We start from the raw sequence: 18,627 nt of genomic DNA, 5'->3' as shown, positions 1-18,627 counted from the left end.
ATCCAAGAGTTTTTAGCAAAATGCAGACAGCACTGCATTCTGCACTGCAGACGCTGCAAAACGGGCGTTCAGCGTCAAGGGTCGGTCTACTGTCAAAATGCCGAGTGTGTGTCTACTTGTGAGTCAACAAGTACATAGGTTTCTCGTGCGTACATCATGTGAAAAGGCCATGATATGACAGAGCTATACACTGTACGCTCCACCAACTCCGCAAGATGACTTCCGTAATAACAGGTGTAGATGTAGACGTATGAAATTGTAAACTGTAAAAGAAACACTCGAAAGATCCACAATCTCGTAATAATCGGATACAGCATTAGTAGTGTCCTATGTTACACATTCATGTATTTTAAATATCTCGGCGTAACGTTGTAAAACGATATGAAGTGGAAAGACCATGTGAGGATTGTTGGAGGGAAGGTGAATGGTCGACTTCGGTTTACTGGTAGAATTTTAGAAAAGTGTGGTTCATCTATACAGGGCGCTAGTGCGCCCTTTCCGTGATACTACTCGAGTGTTTAGGATCCGCAGGTTTGAAGGCAGATATCGAAGCAGTTCAGAGGCAAGCTGCTAGATCTGTTTTCGGCAGGTTCGAACAACACGCAAGTGTTACGTAGATGTTTCAGGAATTCAAATGGGAACCCCTGGAGGGAAGGCGACGTTGTTTGCGAGGAACGCTATTGAGAAAATTTACATTCCTGGCCATTAAAATTGCTACTCCACGAAGATGACGTGATACAGACGCGAAATTTAACCGACAAGAAGAAGATGCTATGATATGCAAAATATTAGCTTTTCAGAGCATTCATACAAGGTTGGCGCCGGTGGTGACACCTACAACGTGCTGACATGAGGAAAGTTGCCAACTGATTTCTCATACACAAACAGCAGTTAACCGGCTTGGCCTGGTGAAACGTTGTTGTGATTCCTCGTGTAAGGACGAGAAACGCGTACCATCACGTTTCCGACTTTGATAAAGGTCGGATTGTAGCCTGTCGCAATTGCCGTTTATCATATCACGACATTGCTGTTCGCGTTGGTCGAGATCCAATGACTATTAGCAGAATATGGAATCAGTGGGTTCAGGAGGGTAATACGGAACGCCGTGCTGGATCCCAACGGCCTAGTATCCGTGTTCGGCGACATCGCGGTGAACGTACATTGGAAGCGTGTATTGCTCATCGCCATACTGGCGTATCACCTGGCGTGATGGTATGGGGTGCCATTGGTTACACGTCTCGGTCACCTCTTGTTCGTATTGACGGCACTTTGAACAGTTGCCATTACATTTAAGATGTGCTACGACCCGTGGTTCTACCCTTAATTCGATCCCTGTGAAACCCTACATTTCAGCAGGATAATGCATGACCGCATGTTGCAGGTCCTGTACGGGCCTTTCTGGATACAGAAAATTTTCGACTGCTGCCCTGGCCAGCATATTCTCCAGATCTCTCACCAACTGAAAACGTCTGGTCAATGGTGACCGAGCAACTGGCTCGTCACAATACTCCAGTCACTACTCTTGATGAACTGTGGTATTGTGTTGAAGCTGCATGGGCAGCTGTACCTGTACACGCCATCCAAGCTCTGTTTGACTCAAGTCCCTGGCGTATCAAGGCCATTATTACGGCCAGAGGTGGTTGTTGTGGGTAGTGATTTCTTAGGATCTATGCACCCAAATTGCGTGAAAATGTAATCACACGTCATTTCTAGTATAATATATTTGTCCAATGAATACCCGTTTATCATCTGCATTTCTTATTGGTGCAGCAGTTTTAATTGCCAGTAGTGTAGAAACCAGTATTTGAGGCTGACTGCGGAACGATTCTACTGGTGCCAATATAGACTTCGGGCAAGGACCACGAAGATAACATACTAGAAATTTAGGCTCCTACGAAGTCATGTAGACAGTCGTTTTTCCCTCGCTCGATCTACGAGTGTAATGAGGATGGAAACGATTAGTAGTGGTCAGATAGCCTCCTCCACCACGCACATTACTGTGGCTTGCGGCGTATATACAGTATGTAGATGTAGATGAAGACATTGTCCTTCTAGATGGTTGTAGGGAAAGAGTAAGACGACATTTTGAAAATAATAGGCAACATGCTTGGCAGACAATATAACTTAAAGATATTAAAGGAGAAAGGTAAGCTTTGTGACGTAACAGAATGGTGAATAGCGACTTCAATAACAACGGAAGAGGGGGCGGTACTATAGTGAAGCCATTCTATCTGGGAAGCAATATCGCGCGGTATGATCGAAGAATGGAAAACCTGTAGCACATTCCCATAGGTGGAGAAAGCTTTCGTGAGTAGAAGTGGTCTGCTGCTATCGGGTATTAAAATGAACCTTAGCAAGAAGTTCCTGAATCTGTATGTCTGGAGGACAGTAGCGTGTGAAAGTGACACGAGTGGTATTGAAAATCCACAGAACAAGATGCTGGAAGCAAATGAAATGTTGAAATGTGATACTATCAAAGAATGTCAAAACTGGACATAGGGTAAGGTGACGTAAATGCGACCTAGTAATTTCTTGTGGCTATAAAACGCTTATCTGAGGTCGGATCTTAACGTCATATACGTTAAATTATAGGCAATATAAAGGAGCAACTGTTTGCAAAATATTTTTGTTATACCATCAATAGTTTTTGAGATATCCGTATTTTAAGAAACGTCCATTTCCATTTGCAAAAATTGTGGGTTAAATCCGACCCTCTATTTGTTCGACTGATTTTGCACAGAAATAATTCTAAATGAACGTTTTTTTGAGAAATAATGATAAGCAATTATGGTTTAACGTAGATGAACAAAATCTATTCAAAAATAACAATGTTTAGAGTACTAAATATACTGACAGTTAAATGAATATAAATATTAATTGAAATAAGACCATTTCATTGCTCGGCGGTGCAACAGCAATGACGATCTCGGAATGTTAAAATCATAAGTGACAGCTCGTAAAGACATTCCCATTTGTATTGCAGCAACTGTATGGCGAATATCGTTTTGATTGCGATTTGTCGTTTTTTGTTAGTAATTTCGTACCTTATTCCTTAAAATAAACAAAAACTCACTTTGTTTCCATAAATAAATAATTCCATACAAATAAACGATAAAAAATATGCCGTCAGATTTACTCCACTACTTAGAGATCGGATTTACCCCACCCTGCCATTTTTCATTTAACACACATAGAAACAATTTAGTAACATTTCCAACAAAAACGATACACACACGGAATAGGTCACAAAATGTACTACAAAATCACTTACCGTTTCTTCTGCGATCGTTTTCTTCAATAAGGTAAATCTAATGATGCAGTTTGCACAAAAATTAAATTGAAACAATCGAAAACACAGTTGTAGTCTTCTGAGTGTCTAAATGTCAAATGCGGCAAAGCTGTCAATGTGACATTTTCGTTATTTCGAATGCTCTATATGGTAACACTAATACGAAATGGCTCCGCTTTGCCGTTTCTGACAAATAAGAGGGCGGTCGGGTTTACTCACCCGGTCGGATTTACCCCACCTTTCCCTATATAGTACGAAATGAAGTGGTACTAAAAGGAATAAATGACGAAAGAAATCTATGGAACACCGTTACGAGGTTAGTATGACATCTGCGGAGCATGGGGAATTAACTGACTAAGCGATGAAATGAGCGGTAGAGGGTAACATCCGTAGAAATACACAGATACGCTAGAATACGGCGGTAGTTGGATGCAGCGCAGATGAAAAGGTTAGAACAAGACACGGAAAAACGCAGGATGGCACCAGAGCAGTCCAGAGGCTTGAGACTTTAAACACGAAATGTCCATTGCTGCACTGATAGAGGTCTGCACCCTCAGCAGTTACTGTGCTGGAGGTGCGGGGGGGAGGGGGGGGGGGGATGTTTTTTTCTTTCTTTTTTTCGGTCGAGGCGAGACGATATTCCGCCGGGCTGTGGAGTGGCATTGGGACATCATGTGTCCCGCCCGCTGCACCCCCTCCCCCCCCCCCCCCCCACCCAAGTGCGTGCTGTGAGCGATAATTACCTCCGACCTCCAAACAAACTTGGACGGTAGCTGCTCCAGCGGGCAAGAGAACAGCAAAGTAATTAGATCGGCGCGATGCTGGTGACACAGGTTCATGAAGTCAGTGAGTTAAGGAGAGAGTTTAATTAGCTGACAGTGGAAAGGTAGCACATGAACGGAGCAGGTGAAGGAGATTAAATATGTGTATGAGTTGTCAAGCTGATCCCAGCTAGCTCTCGCATTCACCCCCCCCCCCCCCCCTCCTGCAGTTTCAGGTCTTTTTGGATTACATTGTTCCTGAAGTTGGATGGTACATCTTTTGCGTCTACACCTGTGGACCTTGTGGCTGGTCGCCGTGCGCCTGCTTTTGGTCCACACGCGAGAAGAGGCATTCGTGAGGGTGCACGCCTGTTTCTCAACTTCTGCGCACGAGTCGCCTCATTCGTACCGGAGCGTTCATACCGGGCGTCGCACCAGGACCCACGACTGCTTGAAGGAGGGGAAAAAGCTGCTCTTCCCATTTCCACGGTTTAAAAACAGCAGAAGAGATGTAACGCTACGACACATCGTTTTTTGACTTTTTCCTCATTATAAGTTTTACTTACCTTGTGAAAAATGTCTGCTTTTCATTTCACACGATTTTTTAAAACTTCGTAACGTTCCTCAAGCGATTGTGTGGAATGTATCTGGAAATTTGGAAATTTTTGGTAACTCCTATGGGACCAAACCTTTGAGGTCATCGGTCCCTAGGCTTACACGCTACTTAAACTAACTTGCGCCAACACACACACCCATACCCGAGGGAGGATCCGAACTTCCGACGTGGGAAGCCGTGCGAACCGTGGCATTGCGCCCCAGACCGCGCGGCTACACCGCGCATCATTGTATTCCAACTAAAAGTCCGCTTTCTTTTCACATAGGGTAGTGCTCGTCCTGGTTTCTTACGTAACCACTTACGTTTTCATAATTTGCAAAAGTCATTGTGAAATGTGGAATGTATCTGGAAATTTGGAAATTTTTGTTAACTCCTATGGTACCAAACCTTTGAGGTCATCGGTCCCTAGGCTTACTCGCTACTTAAACTAACGTACGCCAACACACACACCCATACGCGAGGGAGGATCCGAACTTCCGATTTGGGAAGCCGTGCGAACCGTGGCATTGCGCCAGACCGCGCGGCTACACCGCGCATCATTATATTCCAACTAAAAGTCCGCTTTTTTTCACATAGGGTAGTGCTGGTCTTGGTTTCTTACGGAACCACTTACGTTTTCATAATTTGCAAAAGTCATTGTGAAATGATGCTACTTGCCAAGCACATGCACTTACTTTCAAATTCTTGTACTTAAAGAGTTGTAAGTAGGCTCTTTAGGTTTTTATGTTGGTAACGCCACGAAGCGCTCTATATGAAAATCACAGACTGTGCTGTGTGCAGTCTGTGGCTGGTTTGCACTGCTGCAATATTTGCTATTGTAGTGTTGGGCAGTTGGATGTGAACAGCGCCTAGCGTTGCGCAGTTGGAGGTGAGCCGCCAGCAGTGGTGGGTGTGGGGAGAGAGATGGCAGAACTTAGACAGCGGACGATCTGGACTTGTGTCCATCAGAATGAGTAAATTTGTAATATTGGATATCATGAACTGATATATATATATATGATGACTTTTGAACATTGTGAAGGTAAATACATTGTTTGTTCTCTATCAAAATCTTTCACTTGCTAACTATGCCTAACAGTAGTTAGTGCCTTCAGTAGTTACAATCTTTTATTTAGCTGGCAGTATTGGCTCACGCTGTATTGCAGTAGTTCGAGTAACGAAGATTATTGTGAGGTAAGTGATTCATGAAAGGTATAGGTTATTGTTAGTCAGTTACGTTCATTTTTGCTCAGCTGTTTGGAAATCAAATAACGTAGAGGTTTTCCAGCACTGTCATTTATAAAAAAAAATTTTAGGGGATTTTTCAAAGTGTGACATTTTAGACAGTGCATTACTTCAAGCGAAGTGTAGCTAAAATCACAACAAAATTTTGGATGTAGTACTGACATTAGTATCTGTCTTTTGTCACAAGTAAATGGGATTTATTCAATTGCCTCAGTGTCGTGTACGCAAGCTGATGGACTTCGCTCAGATTAGTGCAGTGTCAAACACTTTAGGATAGAAAAGCGAATTAGTTGCGAACAGTGAATCTCTAGTGGCGGATCCTTACGTGACTTCAATAATCCATGTTCATAAAACTTCAAATGCATGAGAATTCTTCTGCTGGCGATGACTGATGACACTGGACAGTCATCTACTGTGGTCTTACGCTACGCCACATTATAAAAGACAAGCAAAGTTTTGTACATATCTTACAATGAAGTGGAAGGTAGAGTTGCTATATGAAAGTGGATGAGGAGAATCAGTTAACGTAAGACGAGACTTCGTTGTAGCTTGTATATAGTAAAAGCTTGTGATATTCCATTTAATTGATTTCCAGTTGGAGATGAAAAACGGCAGGTGCCAAAAACAGAAATACTTTGATAGCTGTTTCTAAAGCGATTACTGCACTAAATAGCCTTGTTTGACATTATAGCTTTCGTATTTTGGGAGACCTTAGCCTCACAAGCTCTTACCTCCACTCCCGGGTTCGATTCCCGGCAGAGTCAGGGATTTTCTCTGCCTCGTGATGACTGCGTGTTGTGTGATGTCCTTTAGTTAGGTTTAAGTAGTTCTAAGTTCTAGGGCACTGATGATCATAGATGTTAAGTCCCATAGTGCTCAGAGCCATTTGAACCATTTTTTCTTACCTCCACTTTCAAATAACTGTGCACAGGTCTTAGTAATAAAATTTATTCTAGAAAATTCCTAGAGTGTGATGAAACCAAGATCTAGCGACACTTCGTTTTAATGGGCTTTTCCTTGAATCCACTATCTCGGACTGCCAAATTTTTGAAGTTTCTGCCTCTATGGTGTTTCCACTTCAATTCTTACATTTTAACAGAAAGAGTAAGTGGAACGTTCAGCGTGGTATCAAACACTACAAAAGTAAACGGATCACTGTAGATGGCTTAAACCGTGAGAAGATCATGTCTTTGTTTTTGTTCTGTGTTCTTTTTTATCCTCATTGACTGACTTATCCCTACCCGTAAAAGAATTCACACTCGTATGCATCTGAAATATAACGTCGTAGATACACAGGTGCAGGCACCACTTATTCACCATCAGTCTCAGTCATCTTACAGCAAAATGATTTCATCGTTTTAATGGCATTGTTTTGACTGTACAGTGTCTCATCGAGTTTTGAGGCACAGATGAAACAGGAGGTTATGGATTCTTACTGCGAATATTCTCCACCTACGTGGATAATCCGCAAATCACACTTAAGTCCTGGCAGAGGGTTCATCGAACCACCTTCACAATAATTCTCTATTATTCCAATCTCTATTATTCCAATCATGAAAAAAAGGAACACCTATATCTTTCCACGCGTTCTCTGATTTCCTTTATTTTATTATGATGATCGATTCTCCCAATGTATGTCGTCGTCAACAAACTATTTACGCATTAGGAGGGGAAAACTGGTGACTGAATTTTCGTGAGAAGATTACGGCGCAGTGCGAAATGTCTTTGTTCTAATTATGTCCACTGTAAATCATGTATCATGTCAGTGACACTCTCTCCCGTATTTCACGATAGTACAAAACGTGCTACTCATCTTTGAGCTTTCTTGATGTACTCCGTTAAACCTATCTGGTAAGGATCCCACACCGCGCAACAGTACTCCAAAAGAGGGCAGACAAGCATAGTGTAGGCAGTCTCTCTGGTAGATAAGTAACATTTTGTAAGTGTTCTACCAATAAAACGTAGTCTTCGGTCTGCCTTCCCGACAATGTTTTCTGTGTTCCTTACACTTTATTTTGTTCGTAATTGTAGTTGCTAGGCATTTAACTGAACTTACGGTCTTTGGATTTGACTGGTTTGTCGGGTAACCGACGTTTGGCGGATTCCTTTTAGCACTCATGTGGATGACCTCATACTTTTCATTGTTTAGGGTCAAACGCCAATTATCGCCCCATACAGATACCTATTCTTTTGTATTAACCAATATTTCTGAACCTGAAAATCTGTCTGCTTGCTTCTGTCTCGGGTTCTTCGGCCGACGTTTGTTCGATGATTTTTCTGACTTTTTGGCAGCACGAGTAGCTGGCATTGTCAAAGTTTCATGCTCCACGCTTGCTGCTGACTGGAGTCGAGCTTGCGGCCGTAGATTGTATATACCTGCCCCACCAACGTCCAAGGGCTTTCCCGTTGGCACTTCCGGTGCGGTTCTCCCCTTGCTACCTGCAACGATCGTTCTCCCTAACACGGGAATTCAGGAATCATTCACCTTGAGGCTTTCTTCTTCCTTGTTGAATCTATTCTAATGTTTGTGTATTTATGTAGCTTCTCTGAAAAAGCGTGTGTGAGAGCTCGGTGAATTTTGCTATGTAGTTGGCCTCACACAGCACGTGCTCTGCCACACCCGATCTCTCCACCTGCCCCAACCTTCAATCCCGCTATGTTCGGCCGCGAGGTCGACTACAGTTCATAGCCAGCAATAGGGGATGAGGCTTTCACAATGCCAACCACTGGTGCTGGCGAAACGTCAGAAAAGTCAAACAAACGTCGGGCGAAATACCCGCGATAGAAGCCAACAGGCAGTTTGTCAACAACTGGTCACAAAATCATTAACAATTTGGTATATGGGCACTTCTTTTCCTTATATAAAGAACTAAAAAGCTTTTCTGAAAGACGTTATTCATATTACATAACGAACAACAGTACACTGCGGTATTCGCTGCAGTACACTGAAGAAAAATTTCAAAACAGAACATTAAGGGGCTCAGTCCGGAACCGCGCGACTGCTACGGTCGTAGGTTCGAATGCTCCCTCGGGCATGGACGTGTGTGATGTCCTTAGGTTAGTTAGGTTTAAGTAGTTCTAAGTTCTAGGGGACTGATGACCTCAGATGTTGAGTCCCATAGTGCTCAGAGCCATTTTTTTCAAAACAGAACAAATATTTGTATAGGTATTAGAGCAGAAAAAAAGTTTTGTATGATGATAAAGTAAGATGAATTAGTGCACAGTCGTTGTTTTGAAGAAAAACTTTGCACAGAACTCACTGAGTCACATTTATTCATGTGGGGTACGTCAGCGACGCGGAAGTCGCCAAAGTAGTGTCCAATAGAAAGAAATGGTCAAGGCCACTGAATATCCCTGGCTCACGAGATCTATGATATTCTGGTAACAATTTCTGCAGTGTCTGCGAGGGTGAGTCGTTAGGCAATTAGGTCTTCACTGGACCGCAGGTAGAGAGAGGGTTCACACGCGCGTGCAGCCCAGAGGATGCATGTTTAGATGGACAGACACGTGGCGTTAGTATAACACACACTCCCGCGCTGGCTGGCCCTGATAGCTGCGGTCGATAACAGTTAGGAATCGTTTTTTACATGCACTGAGTGTTTGTGCACTGGGTTTCTTCCACGCTCTTTAAGCGCTGTGAGCGTTAGAGATGCAATATGGTTTGAGGATTTAGTAGTTGTTTTGGTGTTTGTTGTGAATGGGTGTGCAGTCCATGAGTTCCCAAGTTGACGATTAGCAAGCATATTTCGGGCGTCTCTTAGATGGAGTTAACGCACACGTCCTTGCAGCGTCTGTGCTCCCGTTTGGTCACGTCAGCAACGGTGCCTATGTGATCACATATTTTCGAGAGAAATTACTCAGGTGTCAAGTATGAAAGGGATGTCATTGCCTCATGCTTGTGGGCGCCTGTGTGTGGATTGACAACTGACGGCTGCAGCAGTTCACGGGGGGCTGCCACTAGCCTCCTGTGCAATCTAGTGGACAGGTGATGGCAGTAGGTACCTGTGTGTGTCTGTTGCATTATTTTGCGGGCAGGTATGTAGGCTGCGCTATGTGTTATTTGGACACTTTAAGGGTACTGAGCGCGTCTACACATCAGTGTGCTGCATTATTTAGGAGGAGTCTGCATGGCTGTACTGAAACTATTTCAGTTTAGTATTTTTCATGTGTATAGGACACGGAATGCTTTATTTGGACAGTTGTCAGTTAGCAGGCTTGATGGGATCAGAGTGAGCGCACCTTAGAGTTCTGTGGCAGGTGGACATGGGGGTGTGCTGTACCTCACGTGGTTAGTGAGGATGTGATGGCGGAGGAGGCGACACTGTGGAATCGGGCCACTGCGAGCAAGCTGGTTGCTGTAGCCACAACCCGCTAGCCTTAGGGAGAGGGGCCCATGGATGCCAGAGCGATGCTCTGGCAGCCACGGCCTGGGTGGGGTCGGGGCCGTGTTTGCGTGTCTGTTGCATTATCTTGCAAGTGGGTCTTTTGGCTGTGCTATGCATTATTTTGACAGTTTACGAGTTGATTTTGTGTCTGCATGTCACTGTGCTACATTTTTAGAAACAATTTGCACGTCTGTACTGAAATTATTTTGGTAAGTTAGCAGTTGTTTGTGTGTCTGCAAAACGTTATTTAGTAGAAGCTTACAGGTCTGTGGGCTGTGTGTCGTGAAACCAAGCGTATGTTTTGTATCAGTGTGATAAATGTACGTCATCCCTAAATAAATTGTTGCAAAATAAATAAGGTACATTCCTTCCCTACTCTATCAAGCAGCTCAGTGCAGGCTGAGTCATTTTCGCGCCATTTTCTCCCTCCAGACCACCATCCTTGGATTATGTCACATCAGGGATGACAGCACTCTCTGGTGGCAGTATTGTGTACTAGGTCAGTTGGAGTCTAGATCTCATGGTGGAGACACTGCCGGCAAAATAAAAACTTATGTCCAGCACAGTCAGAGTCGTTAGTCGTTTCCCACCATTTATGCCCCACCATCTTGGATTACATTGTGGAATGGATGACAACACTCTGGTGGTGGTACTGGCACTATGTTCCGATGTCGTGGTGAACACACTGTTTGCGCTATCTTGGATAACGGTACTTGTGTCATCAGCTGACGTCATGGCTGCCATCTTGGATTATGTCACAGAATGTACGACAGTGCCCTCCAGTGGTGGTACTGCGTACTAGGTCAGTTGGGCTCTGGACCTCATGGCGAACACACTGGATGGCGGTAGTGGCTCAAATTCTTTAAATAAAGACTGGCGCATGATTTCGACAGTTTATGATTAGCAAGCATGTTTGCAGAGTCTTCTAGTGTTTTGCATGTCTGTAGTCTATGTGGTGCGACCCCAAGCATGTCAGAGTGTGTGCTTTGTATAAGTGTAATAAACTTATTCCATCCCTAAATAAATTGCTCAAAAATAAGTAAAGCACACTCCTTCCTCTCTCCAGCAGTTCAGCACTGGTCGAGTCCTTTTCCAGCGAATCCCTGGGAGGTGGCGGTCGGGTGAGTTAGGCTAGTGGAGGTGAGTTTTTTTTCCGCGTTTTTCTTAGGTTAGTAGAAGTAATAATGGTCTGATGCATTATCCTGTTGGAATTTGAGCTTCCTGCCATTTTTCTGGAGGAGGGGACGGGGGGGGGGGGGGGGGGGGTAGGTTGGTGTAGGTAGCCCAACTGACCTATCTTGCCGCCAAAATTCAAACTTACCGCCAAAAGCCTCCATCTTGAATGACGTCATCGCCTCTATCTTGGATAATGGTACTTTGGGACAGAACATAGGTTGCCCCAATACTGAGGGGTATGGTTCGGGTATGACTGCCACTAGTTTCGAGTGTTATTGTGAAGTTTTTTCCCAGCAAGATAACACCAGTCATATGGTATCATCAATATTTGAGCTGTATTGAGATTTTAGGAACTCCTTGTGTTCCGCTAAGCACATAGTTGTGTAATTAGGACCAATCTTTATGATAATTACGTAATTGGGACCGATCTTTATTTCAATGTCGCAAGCAAAATAAATATAGTACACTAACATTACCTCCCTCTTCTGCATCTGGACAGTTTCAATGTATTCAGGGGTGCATTTGGGCTTTCTGTCCAGAAGAACTAGACTTCGAGTCTCAGAAAGGGCATCACCATTTTTAATTTCCCGCCAATTCCCGGGTAGGAGGTAGAATGGGACGTCAGCAGAGTCCTGGAACAAAGAAATTTCCTCCAAAATTCGAAATTCCTGCCAGTAGGGTAAGTGCAGGAGGGAAAAGGGGATGTGTGGGGAGGAGGAGAGGGGAGGACCCATATTCCAGCTGAGGAAGACACATGACGTCATCCAAGGACTGGGGTGGTGGGTGGGTGGCATGGGGTGGGGTGCAGGTAATTAATTGACCAGCCTAATTAATTTGCATATCAATCTGATATCAACAGTGTCTATGGGAGCCTCTTAGAACAGTACTGCTATGGTTTTCGATCATGTACATAACACATGTACACAAACAGAAAAAATACACTTCACTGTGTATCACTCCCTATCTAAGTTATCGTTTTGATCAGTCGGTTATGTCCACCAAACAAACAGTGGCTGTTCTCAGCAATAGGTGGAGAGCGGCGTTTACCTTACTGTTATGACAATCGCTTTGAAATTAATACGGTCACTGAGATCTGAATGAGCTAAGTTTGTTTACTGCTACTGAAACCTCCTGAATAACTCTGAAGTAGAATTTCTTTGCCAATGTGATTGCGCTTGCAAACAAGAGGCAGCATGCAGTATTGTTGCTCATGCAGCTTCGACATTGGTTTGAAAACGCAGGCTGAATAGTTACCGAAAATCATTTGTAGTAACTTGTGAATTAACTTCAAACAAATTAACGTTAGGAATTAGAAAGGTAACCGAAGCAACATATTAAAATTCAGTTTTGGCTGATGCAGTCTATAAACACTTTGTTATTTTTATGACTGTGAGACATAGCCACATTATGTATTATGATAAACAAACATCTTTCATCATGATAACATCGATACTTTATAATGTACACTTCCATATAAAATTTTAAAACTGTAGGAGTGTAATCATGTTCAATACATTCGTTTCATTATGATCTCCATCTCTAGTTATATGACTTCCTAATTTAATTTGAACTGCTTCTTTCATAACGATATCCCAATAGCTCTAAGTGCATGCCAGAATCTGGTTCAATACATTCGTTTCATTATGATCTCCATCTCTAGTTATATGACTTTCTAACTTAATTTGAACTGCTTCCTTGATAACGATATCCCAATAGCTCTAAGTGCATGCCAGAATCTGCCCGTAGTTATATTTCATAGGATGATCGAGGTCAAGGCAATCTTCTGAAATTGATATTTAATCGGTTGTGGTGAACTTGGGCTTAGTAAACAGGTCCTCGACGGTCTTGACGATTTGGTCTATTCACAATCAGACCCTAAATGTCCGTAATCCTAGGTGCTTGTTGGAAATTCTGCCTATGTAGACTTTGGTATCACTTCTTTATTTTCTGTCACTTACGGGAATCACGATTGGTCGATAGTGCATTACGTGCCTGATTTGTCCTTCACTATAACCATTCAGGCGAAAGGTGACTTCGATATGGGCTGCCTAAAATGCCAAACTTTCTGGATTTGAGATGATGCGGGTCTGATGAAACAAGATGCGAACTACCACATCTCACTGAGCAGAATGGTGATAACTGTTAGCGTGAGGATTACATCATGGTTTTTGGCTTCCAACAAACATCACGTGTCAAAGTACCATCAGTCTTCCTCCAGGCCAACATATCGAAGAAGGGAAGACCGCCATCATTTTCCATCTCCAAGTGAAGCTAATATTCAGGTCGATTAAATACAAATGTACTAAACAGGTGCTCAGATTCTCATTTCCATGAGGCCAGACAGTAAAAGTATCATCTACATACCTGAAAAAGCATGCAGATTTCAGTTCCACTAATTCCAGGACACGTTCCATGAAATCTTCCAGAAGCCTATTGGCAAAAATGGGTGACAAACAGCTCACCATATCAACTCCATCAGTCTTCATAGAACCGGTCAACGAATAAAAAGTAAGTGGAAGTTACATATGTCAGAATACATTTGTAATTCAAAACTAAATTCAACATCAGCTAAGAGTAACGATCGGACGGAGGAACGCGAGTGAAGAGAGAGACCACGTTAAAACTTTCTAAAATATCATTCATATGCAATTCCTCTAACTGTCGTGAATATCAACCGAGCACTTAATGTGATATACACTTAGACCTACTAGTGATGTAGCAGAGCGTTTGCTACACAATATGTCGAAACACCAATGTTACTGACAGTAAGCTTAATAGGTACCACTTCCTTCGGAAAGCTATATAATCTAGGGAGAGAGCTCAATAAGGGTTAAGACTTTTGAAAACACCTTGCAGAAAGGAACTTTACTTCAGGAAGTTGTTCGTCTCCCACTCAACCCTTTTCGCTAGATCAACATTGAGCCTGCAATACGTTCGATCACACAGTAAAATGTGCATGTTTTCAACGCAATCCTACCTGTCCAACATAATCGTACAGTTGCCCTTGTCTGCTGGTAAGACTGAACGTGAAGCAGTTCCTTCAGCTGCAGTTCTCGCCAAACATTCATAAATAGCACCACAGTGAACAGAAACAAAGCGATCAACAAGTGAGCGGCGACTATCAGATAGCTCCTGCCTGTGAATATAGCGATGTGTTTACTCAAATCCTGTTTTGTCTAACAAAAATGCAAAGAGGTGAGAGTGAATCATAAAACTGGTGTATACAATCGCAACAGAAAAATAAACAAGAGATCCATCCACGGAACTAAAAACGTATCTACAGTGATGATACAAAGCCACTTGTCACGAAAAAGTATTTCAGAAATAAGCAAATTTATTTACGACTACTTGGAAGATGACATGATGCCAAAAAGATTACAAGCTATACAAACAAGCCATTTGCATAATTAATGTAATCCTTGATGAGCAATCTAAACGAAACGCACACGCTACAGTTTCTAGGCCCAAATTAGAAGAACAAAGATGAAGTTTGTGTGATGTTATACTGAAATAAATCGAGACCCACAAAATATCACACATAGGCGTCAAATCTAGTCGAGGTAAAAAGAGAAATAAATACATCATGGTGTAACTATTTGTAGTATCGTTCCCAGAACCGATCGCGGTCCTCTGGTTTGGAGCCGAGTGGAAGGCTTAAACCAGAAGCTCAGACGATTCTGCGGAGATCTGGGGTGCAAATTTCTCGACCTCCGCTATCGGGTGGAGAAATGAGGGTTCCGGTTCCTCTGAATAGGTCAGGCGTGCACTACACACAGGAAGCGGCTACAAGGGTAGTGGAGTACGTGTGGAGTACACATGTGGGTTTTTTATGTTAGAGAATTCCCTCCCTAGGCCAGACAAGACGCCTCGTGAGACGCGGAAAGGTAGGAGTAGGCAAAATGCAACAGGGAATAACAATATTAATGTGCTAATAGTAAACTGCAGGAGCGTCTATAGAAAGGTCCCAGAACTGCTCTCATTAATAAACGGTCACAACGCCCATATAGTACTAGGGACAAAAAGTTGGCTGAAATCAGACGTAAACAGAAATGAAATCCTAAACTCAGATTGGAATGTATACCGCAGAGACAGGCTGGACAGTGAAGGGGGAGGCGTGTTTATAGCGATAAGAAGTGCAATAGTATCGAAGGAAATTGACGGATCTCCGAAATGTGAAATAATTTGCGTGAAGGTCACGGTTAAAGCAGGTGCAGACATGGTAATTGGACGTCTCTGTAGGCCCCCTGGCTCAGCAGCTGTTATGGCTGAGCACTTGAAGGATAATTTGGATAATATTTCGGGTAGATTTCCCCAGCATGTTATAGTTCTGGGTGGAGATTTTAATTTGCCGGATATAGACTGGGAGACTCAAACGTTCATAACGGGTGGCAGGGACAAAGAATCCAGTGAAATATTTTTAAGTGCTTTATCTGAAAACTACCTTGAGCAGTTAAACAGAGAACCGATTCGTGGCGATATATTAGACCCTCTGGTGACAAACACACCCAAACTATTTGAAACAGTTACCGCAGAACAGGGAATCAGCGATCATAAAGCGGTTACTGCATCGATGATTTCAGCCGTAAATAGAAATATTAAAAAAGGTAGGAAGATTTTTCTGTTTAGCAAAAGTGACAAAAAGCAGATTACAGAGTACCTGGCGGCTCAACACAAAAGTTTTGTCTCAAGTGCAGATAGTGTTGAGGATCAGTGGACAAAGTTCAAAACCATCGTACAATATGCGTTAGATGAGTATGTGCCAAGCAAGATCGTAAGAGATGGAAAAGAGTCACCGTGGTGCAACAACCGAGTTAGGAAACTGCTGCGGAAGCAAACGAAACTTCACAGCAAACATAAACATAGCCAAAGCCTTGCAGACAAACAAAAACTACGCGAAGAGAAATGTAGTGTGAGGAGGGCTATGCGGGAGGCGTTCAATGAATTCGAAAGTAAAGTTCTATGTACTGACTTGGCAGAAAATCCTAAGAAATTTTGGTCTTATGTCAAAGCAGTAGGTGGATCAAAACAAAATGTCCAGACACTCTGTGACCAAAGTGGTACTGAAACAGAGGATGACAGACTAAAGGCCGAAATACTAAATGTCTTCTTCCAAAGCTGTTTCACAGAGGAAGACTGCACTGTGCTTCCTTCTCTAGATTGTCGAACAGATGACAAAATGGTAGATATCGAAATAGACGACAGAGGGATAGAGAAACAATTAAAATCGCTCAAAAGAGGAAAGGCCGCTGGACCTGATGGGATACCAGTTCGATTTTACACAGAGTACGCGAAGGAACTTGCCCCCCTTCTTGCAGCGGTGTACCGTAGGTCTCTAGAAGAGCGTAGCGTTCCAAAGTATTGGAAAAGGGCACAGGTCATCCCCGTTTTCAAGAAGGGACGTCGAACAGATGTGCAGAACTATAGACCTATATCTCTAACGTCGATCAGTTGTAGAATTTTGGAACACATATTATGTTCGAGTCTAATGACATGTCTGTAGGAATGACTCTGTAGGAATCAGCATGGGTTTCGAAAAAGACGGTCGTGTGAAACCCAGCTCGCGCTATTCGTCCACGAGACTCAGAGAGCCATAGACACGGGTTCCTAGGTAGATGCCGTGTTTCTTGACTTCCGCAAGGCGTTCAATACAGTTCCCCACAGTCGTTTAATGAACAAAGTAAGAGCATATGGACTATCAGACCAATTGTGTGATTGGATTGAAGAGTTCCTAGGTAACAGAACGCAGCATGTAATTCTCAATGGAGAGAAGTCTTCCGAAGTAAGAGTGATTTCAGGTGTGCCGGAAGGGAGTGTCATAGGACCGTTGCTATTCACAATATACATAAATGACCTTGAGGCTTTTTGCAGATGATGCTGTGGTGTATCGAGAGGTTTTAACAATGGAAAACTGTACTGAAATGCGGGAGGATCTGCAGCGAATTGACGCATGGTGCAGGAAATGGCAATTGAATCTCAATGTAGACAAGTGTAATGTGCTGCGAATACATAGAAAGATAGTTCCCTTATCATTTAACTACAAAATAGCAGGTTAGCAACTGGAAGCAGTTAATTCCATAAACTATCTGGGAGTATGCATTAGGAGTGAAATAAAATGGAATGATCATATAAATTTGATCGTCGGTAAAGCAGATTCCGCACTGAGATTCATTGGAAGAATTCTAAGGAAATGCAATCCGAAAAATAAAGGAAGTAGGTTACAGTACGCTTGTTCGCCCACTACTTGAATACTGCTCAACAGTGTGAGATCCGTACCAGATAGGGTTAATAGAAGAGATAGAGAAGATGCAACGGAGAGCAGCGCGCTTCGTTACAGGATCATTTAGTAATCACGAAAGCGTTACGGAGATGATAGATAAACTCCAGTGGAAGACTCTGTAGGAGAGACGTTCAGTAGCTCGGTACGGGCTTTTGTTAAAGTTTCGAGAACGTACCTTCACCGAAGAGTCAGGCAGTATATTGCTCCCTCCTACGTATATCTCGCGAAGAGCCCATGAAGATACAATCAGAGATATTAGAGCCCACACAGAAGCATACCGACAATCCATCTTTCCACGAACAATACTAGACTGGAATAGAAGGAAGAACCGATAGAGGTACTCAGTGTACCCTCCGCCACACACCGTCAGGTGGCTTGCGGAGTATGGATATAGACGCGGATGTAGATGTGAGTTTAATAACACAAATCTATAATTTTAAATAAAAATCAAATAAACTACTGGCCATTAAAATTGCTACACCACGAAGAAGACGTGAGACAGACGCGAAATGTAACCGACAGGAAGAAGATGCTGTGATATGCAAATGATTAGCTTTTCAGAGTATTCTCACAAGGTTGGCGCCGGTGGCGACACGTACAATGTGCTGATATGAGGAAAGTTCCAACCGATTTCTCATACACAAACAACAGTTGGCCGGCGTTGCCTGGTGAAATGTTATTGTGATGGCTCGTGTAAGGAGGAGAAATGCGTATCATCACGTTTCCGACTTTGATAAAGGTCGGATTGTAGCCTATCGCGATTGTGGTTTATCGTATCGAGACATTGCTGCACGTGTTAGTCGAGATCCAATGACTGTTAGCAGAATATAGAATCAGTGGGTTCAGGAGTGTAATACGGAACGCCGTGCTGGATCCCAACGGCCTCGTATCACTAGCAG

This window comes from Schistocerca gregaria, chromosome 7, assembly GCF_023897955.1.
Source record: "Schistocerca gregaria isolate iqSchGreg1 chromosome 7, iqSchGreg1.2, whole genome shotgun sequence".
Lineage (NCBI taxonomy): Eukaryota > Metazoa > Arthropoda > Insecta > Orthoptera > Acrididae > Schistocerca > Schistocerca gregaria.
Note: the sequence above shows the minus strand (reverse complement) of the source record.